General features: G+C 44.0%; 1 non-coding gene across 1 annotated transcript; it reads left to right on the top strand.

The window, feature by feature from the left end:
* Positions 1 to 1,404: 1,404 nt before the first annotated feature.
* LOC130126920 (U6 spliceosomal RNA) lies at positions 1,405 to 1,510 on the top strand. Its single transcript, XR_008811769.1, has one exon. It is a non-coding gene; the product is annotated as a U6 spliceosomal RNA (small nuclear RNA).
* The last annotated feature ends 6,358 nt before the right edge of the window (positions 1,511 to 7,868 follow it).

The raw sequence follows: 7,868 nt of genomic DNA on the forward strand, positions 1-7,868 counted from the left end.
GTTCCTCTACTTCACACTCCAGAGTAATCACTGAAACTCATTAAGGTTTGTGTGACATACAGAGTGTAGTGTTGACACAGTTGTGTTATTTGGACTTTTCCAATATCCCACCACTGTTGCACAGACACAAAATCAGATTTTTTACCTTGGTGGTTTTTCCAAAAACAGACAAACTCGTGTCAGGGTTGGAGTTTCCAACATAGGAAATGTATTGCGAAAGTTCGCTAATGGCTGTGTTAGCATTAGCTTGTGGTGGAATGTAAACACGAACTAATACAATTGAACGGAATTCTCTGGGAAGATACTATGGTCTGCATTTCAAACTGATGAATTCAGTTTTGTTATTCATGCAACCGGTTATTTTCTTGCCCGGTGCGGGATTCTATAAGGGGTGTACTGCACCACAAGGCGACATCACTAACCGCTCGGCTAAAGGGTCAGACCGGTTAGCTAGGGGCTAACGTGTCTTATTAGTAGTTTACCTTCATTTCCACCATACGAACCCACGGTAGTCAGATTACGATCGCAACGATTTATGACGGACCGGGGATACGTCGACCAATGCTCATGCATCATCCGCCCAAGATGGCGGCCTGAGCAGACGCACTTTGCCGCTGCACGTCTGTTGTCGGCTGGATATGCTGTTGTGTGTGTGTGTGTTTTTTATCTTCCTCGCTATTTGTGTGTCTGTTTGTTGTTTAAATCGGAGAGTACTGCCGGCGTCGTGTGTGGTTTCCGCTCCTCCCACCATCTTGTCTTTCCCCTCTGTCTCTGTTTTCTCGGCCCTCCGTGCTAGCCGCCTAACTAGCTAACTGGCTAACTAGCACTCGGCTAACGTTAGCTTTACGTGACCTCTGGCCTCCTGGCTCTGCACGCTAGCTCACACATCTGGCTCGGTCCCTCAACTCCAGCTGGATGTTTTTATTTTTTTTTCCCTCGGCAGTGGACGCTATCCCTCTTTGGGCCATCATCATTTTTTAAAGCGACTTCGAGTGTTAGAAAAGCGCTATATACGTGTAATTTATTATGATTATTATTATTGTTATTATTATTATTAATGCTCGCAGTCCTCTGTCATTTCTGTGGTGTGAGATTCTACATGGTCTGCCTGCTATTCCTCGTGGGAGCGGGTTTATCCATCGCCGTGTCTCCTCACCGCTACACCAATCCTGGCTGACTGACGCAATAACTCCCAGAATTCTTCGCGGCGCTCTCGCATAGAAAAAGTGTTAAAACAAATACGTTTAAAATCATTATAAACATTTAAAACCAATCCAAATCCCATTTGCGAAGTCGTGTGTTGACTGTGTTGTGTTTTGTACATACTTGAAAAGATTGACACCCTCACGGGGATTCCTTTGGATTTAGCGGGCTATATATAGCGCCCAGACTTACTTCATAGATGTATTGTCTCGGCAATACACATACTAAAATTGGACCGATACAGAGAAGATTAGCATGGCCCCTGCGCAAGGATGACATGCAAATCCGTGAAGCGTTCCATTTTTTTTTTTTTTTTATGTCTACAATATTTATTCAGCTTTCATAGCATTTGCTATAACGTCGAAAAAAAGACCCCTAGTGGCGAGTTGTGTACCTGCACTGTGTAATCTCAGACGGTAGGAATCCCTTTGAGAAGTGAAAGCTGGCTGCGGTTGCTCTTTCCTCAGCGGTTAAGTGTTAATGTAACATGTGGTGATTTAAAAGGTGTTGGGTGTTTATGTGGCAGAGTTGATCACATCAGCGTTATCCGCTGTTATTCCAACTCCGCAGAGATGTAATTCAGCTCCCACGTATTTCACCTGTTCGGTCGGAGACGAGGAGACAAGTCGGCTCCGTTCTCCTCCTCCATGCAGTTCTACAGGGTAAGCGCAATTACGTTAAACTTACTGAAACAATTATAAAGCGATGGCGTGTTCAATAAAACATCTACGGATAATATTTGCTTTACAAAGCTGTTTGTTGCCAGAGCTGTATAACAAATTTGTACAGGTGATTAGCTAGCTAGCACTGTATGGTAGCTAGTGTAACCGGTTATTTTCTTGCCCGGTGCGGGATTGGAAATGGCGTGTACTGCGCCACAAGGCGACATCACTAACCGCTCGGCTAAAGTGTCGGTCCGTTAGCTAGGGGCTAACGTGTCTTATTAGTAGTTTACAAAAGCAACAAAAAGGAGAAAAGGAAGAGAAAAAAGCTGCCAGACATATATAGGTATGTAACGGGGGCGATTCTAGGATCAGAGCTTTAGGGGTGCTGAGCACCCAGAGTGCTGGCCGGCCAGGCAAGATCAATTTGGGGGGGGTGGATCAAACCATTTTCTTTTTTTTTATAAATTTATTTCTGATTTTTCCCTTTTTTCTCCCAATTTAGTGGCCAATTGATCCCTATTTTAATTCAAACACCCACCCTCGTATTGCATGCGTTCGCCAACTGCATCTCTCCGGCCGGCAGTCTCGAAGGAAAGCGCCTCCCCACTTTCGTGACAAGGCGAATCCAAGCCGAATCACTGTTTTTCCGACACACACAGAGACGCATTCACATGACGAACACAAGCCGACTCCGCCCCCCTCCCGAAGACAGCGTTGCCAATGATTGCTGCTTCATCGAGTCCGGCCATAGTCGGATCTGACGAGACCGGGGCGCGAACCCAAGTCCCCAGTGGGCAACTGCATCGACACCAAGCCGATGCTTAGACCGCTACGCCACCGCGGACCCGATCAAACCATTTTCGAAGCATTGGGGGGTGCTGTATTTTTGTTGTTAAAATATTACGTTTAAACCATATACTGGATATGGTTTTGACATTTCTTCAGCTTATTAATCATGGACATACAGGAAAAAATAAAAAAATATATCTTCAATTTTAGGGGTGCTGGGGTTCAATTTAGGGGTGCTGCAGCACCCCCAAAAGTGGGCTAGAAACGCCTATGGTATGTAATATAATTTGGTTCACAGCAGTTTTAAAGAAATTACACATGTATTACAAGAGTGCAGATAAAATGTAAAGAGTACCGGGTTGCATCACTACAGACTGTTAATTAACAATTATCTTTCTTTAAGAACGTCAATGAATTAACCCCATATGCTCAGGAATCTATTGGGTGCTTTAGACGTATGGAAGCGTATTCTCTCCATCTGTATGATCATAATCATACAGATGGATGCATTGATGGTTAGTAGATACAGAGGTGGTAAACAGACACACAAAGTGAGATATCAGATGTTTGGAGTCCGGAGGAAGCTGCAGGAGGTCAGAGAATGGGCAACTCTCTGGCCTGTTTTCTAAAATTTGGAATTTTGTCTTTGACATAATGCCTAATTTGGAGATAATGAAAGAAGTGGGTGTTAGGGATGTTACATTTTGTTTTCAACTGATTAAATGATGCAAACTTTTTATCTATATGTAAATCTGCAAGGGTCGCAATACCCCTGTCCCTCCAGAAAGCAAACGCCCCATCCGTCTGAGATGGCAAAAAGGAGTGGTTATTACATATAGGGGTGTATATTGAGACATTAGGCAGTTTGTTAACACTTCTGATCTGATTCAGAATCCCAAGACAGTTTCTTAGAATAAAATCATTACCAATCAATTTATCAGGGGATTCTGTCTTTGGGAAAAAGTGGAGTACAAATGGCAAGTTTTTTACGGCTGTAGTTTCAATTCGTAGCCACAAGAGGGCGGTGTCTCCTTCCTGAGATGTTGTTAATTTCATTTGCCCAACATATCGCAGACCTGCCAACCTCTACGCATTCTGCGTAGCCGCTCCGCCTTTTGAGACCAAAATGCGCGACTACGAGTTGATCATCTAAAGTACGCAAAAGAGCTGCCTTTGAAATATATGTAAACTACTAATAAGATACGTTAGTCCCTGGCTAACAGGTGTGATCCTTCAGCCGAGCGATTAGTGATGTGGCCTTGTGGTGCAGTACACATCATATCGAATCCGGTGTCAGATGTATCGGCGTAGCGGTGGAGATTGATACAACTTGACACTATTAGTATCTTTAGCCTTTGGCATATTTATTTTCCATCAGGCTCATCATGCGACCATGTTGTCGCATGATCTTGAATCAACAAGTCTACCGGAACTGGTAGGCTACCAACAGAAGAAGTGGCAGTGACATCACATCCTGATGCACTGCCTAGTGTAAACATTGCCCTCTGGTGGACAAATAATATTATTGCCCTCTACTGGGCACAGGAGTTATATCCATTACTATGAACACAATAAGTAAGGGCGTACATTATATTATAATAAAACATTCAACACCCCCACTCGCACATAGCTTATTGTGGTATAACAGTGCAATGTAGAAAACAATAACTAAAAATATTCCCGCTATTTGGGGATTAGTTATCAAAATAACAAAAATACAATGAGTCACACCATACATGGCGTTTTAGCAGTTCAAGTACCAAACAAGTGCTGAGCAAACTTTTTAAGTTGTAGCTTTGTGGCTGGTTTGGTCATCAAGTCAGCGATCATGCTGTCAGTAGGACAGTATTCCAGAGATATCTTACCACTACTAACAGTCTCTCGTATGAAGTGATATTTAATATCAATGTGTTTACATCTTTGGCGATTAACTGGATTTCTTGCTAAAGCAATTGCTCCTTGGTTGTCATCATAAACCTTAGTTTGTGCATATTTGTATTTATCCATACCCTTGAGTAGCTGATGTAAATACATACACTCCTGAATAGCTGACGCTAAGGCCATGTATTCTGCCTCGCAGGTAGATAGTGCAACTGTCGGTTGTTTCCTACTCTTCCAAGAAATGAGAGAGCTTCTCTCACTTAGGCTGACACAATATCCCGTGGTGCTACGTCTATCAGAGACCTCTGAGGCCCAGTCAGCATCACTGTGGATTATAAGCCCTAGCTGACTTTTGTAATCCCTTTTAAAACATAAACCACGGTGACTTGTACCCTTGAGATACCTGAACACGTGCTTTACTGTGTTCCAGTGCTCCTCAGTTGGATCAGAGAAATGTTGGGAAAGTTTGCTGACCACAAAACTTAAATCTGGCCTAGTGCAAGTAGCCAAATAAATCAAACTCCCAACTGCCTCTCGATACAACCTTGGATCTTCCATTTTTTCTGCATCCTCTGTGTATTCTAGTTTTGCCTCGCATGGGGTCTCTCTAGACTTACAGTCTTGCATCCCAAACCTGGAGAGGATTTTATTCACATACCTCTCTTGTGACATAGTGACTTGGCTCCCTGACTGGTGAAAATCAATCCCTAGAAAATGATTGAGTTTCCCCAGGTCTTTCATTTTGAACCTAGCGGTGAGCATCATTTTTACAGTTTTCACAACATCCTCATTGTTAGCGGCAATGATTAGATCATCAACCCATACAATAATGATTACTTTTTCATTTTCCTTTTCCCTTGTGTATTGACAGTTATCAGCAGGATTTTGTTTGAAACCATTTTCTGTGAGGTATGCATGTAACAGAGCATACCAGTTCCTGCCGGACTGTTTAAGTCCATAAAGGGACTTCTGTAGTTTGCATAATAGTCGTTCTCCGGTTTTTGATACCTCCTCATAACCTTCTGGTTGTTCTAGGTATATCTCTTTATCTATTTTTGCATGCAGGTATGCAGTTTTTACATCCATCTGATGTAAAACTAAATCGTCCTGCACTGCTTTCTGCATGACAACTCTAACAGTAGTCATGTCAGCTGTCGGCGAGAAGGTTTCTTCGTAGTCAATACCTTCCTTTTGGCTGTAGCCCTTAGCTACATATCTAGCCTTACATTTTTCTAACCCATTAGCGTCACTCTTTAGGGAATACACCCACCTGCCCCCCACTGTCTTTTTGCCTGGTGGCAACTGGGTGATTTTAAAAGTCTCATTCTCTTTCAGTGACTGCATTTCGTCATCCATAGCATTTTTCCACTGTTTTGACTTTGTTGACCTGATAGCTTCCTGAAAAGTTTGTGGTATGTCACAAACAGCTCTGTAACAAGCATCTACACAAATTACCAGTGTGTCTGTTGTATCAGTGTCGTATTCCTGTAAATGCGCTGGCATTCTCCTATTTCTAGGTGGGTTCCTTCTAACTCCCCCACTGCTTGGCTGTTCACTCTCGACCTCAGAAACATCACCACCAACACTTTGACCTGATGCATTTTCATCATCATTTATCTCATTGTCATAGACCATGGGTTCTACCTCCCTGTCCTGACATTCACTGTGTGGTCCCTGTGTCTGTGTTTCTTTCTCTTTAGGGGTCCTATTGTTGAACTTCACCAACCTGTGTCGTGATACCTTCTGTGTGTCAGGAAAATATACAAGATAAGCAGGACTATTCTTATCGTAGCCCACGAAAACACCCTCTTTACATCTGGAGTCCATCTTCCCTTTCTCTTGTGTGTATGTAAAACACACAGACCCGAATTTCTGAAGTCTGGACATGTCTGGTTTCTTGCCTGTAAGCATCTCATATGGTGTTTGCTGGGTGCGTTTACTATAGCACCTATTTCTTACGTGTGCTGCGGTCTGCACAGCATGACTCCACAGTGTATCTGGTAACTTGCTGTCTAGCAGCATACACCTACCCATCTCAAAGAGGGTTCGCCAACCTCTCTCCGCTGTACCGTTCTGGTGAGGTGAATAGGGTGCGGATGTTTCATGTTTTATGCCATTTTTGGTTAGCAGTGCTCTGAACTCTTTACTGGTGAATTCGCTCCCATTATCTGAGCGAATTATTTTGACCTTTCCAAAGGGGGCGGAGTCTGCTAAGTACCTCTCTGTGGCCTGTAAGGCATCACTTTTGGATTTGAGAAAATATACGGTCATCGCAGCCGAATAATCGTCTGTAAAAGACTGTGCATACTTGTGACCTTCTAGACTTGGGGTTCTCATGGGACCAGCAAGATCCGTATGGACTAGCTGAAGAGGCTCTGTAGCCTTTTTATCTGCCTCTCTATTCCGTGTTTGTGTGAACTTTCCTTTAGTACATATCTCACACATCTGTGCTGGTCTAACAGCACTACCTCGTATTTCCATACCTCTTACCACACCCATTAGTTTGCTTACATCCTCGTAGTTGCAATGCCCTAAAATCTCATGCCATGTTTGCATGTCATGGCACACACTGCAAGTATCAACATTTTTCACAACAGTGGGTAGGTAGAACAAATTACCACTTTCATGGAAATCAAACCTGGTACCCTTCTTGGTGAGCATGTGACTGTCCCCTCTCTTAAAAGTCACTGTCGCCCCTGCATTGGTTGCTCTTGCCACTGAAAAGATGTCGTGCGGGTACGTCGGCATATACAATGCGTCCTGTAGCTGTGCGGTTTGTTCTCGTCCATCGCTGTCTAGTAGAGAGATCAGCGCCGTCCCTCTGCGTTGCGCTGTCCCCGTGCACTTAGTTCCATCTGCCAGCTCGATTGAATGGGCGTCGGGCTGGAAAGTGTTATTGAAGCTCTCGAACATGGCAATATCAGTCACAATGTGAGATGTCGCCCCAGCGTCCACCATGATCCCTTTCTTTTTCACATTGGCTGGTGGCCTGTCGTTGCTCGTTGTCATGAAGAGGAAGTCCCTGTCGTTCCTGCTCTCCTCCTCTTCGTCCTCTGCAACCTTTCGGGCTCCGTCTCCTTTTCCCTTCTTCCTGCACACTGAGTCAGCGTGCGAGTTGCTCCTGCAGTGACTGCACCACACTTTCTGGGTGCACTTGGTCCTGACATGTCCTTTAACACCACATCGGTAACACGTCAGAGTGGCTTCCCCATCTTTTCTTTGTGTCTTGGTGCCTTGTTTGCTTTGCTTAGTGTTAGTCTTCATCACAGTGTCCGCAGATCCAGACGTCCTCATCTTTTCGGACTCTTCATACACCCTCAATCTTCTCTT

This window comes from Lampris incognitus, chromosome 16, assembly GCF_029633865.1.
Source record: "Lampris incognitus isolate fLamInc1 chromosome 16, fLamInc1.hap2, whole genome shotgun sequence".
Classification (NCBI taxonomy): domain Eukaryota; kingdom Metazoa; phylum Chordata; class Actinopteri; order Lampriformes; family Lampridae; genus Lampris; species Lampris incognitus.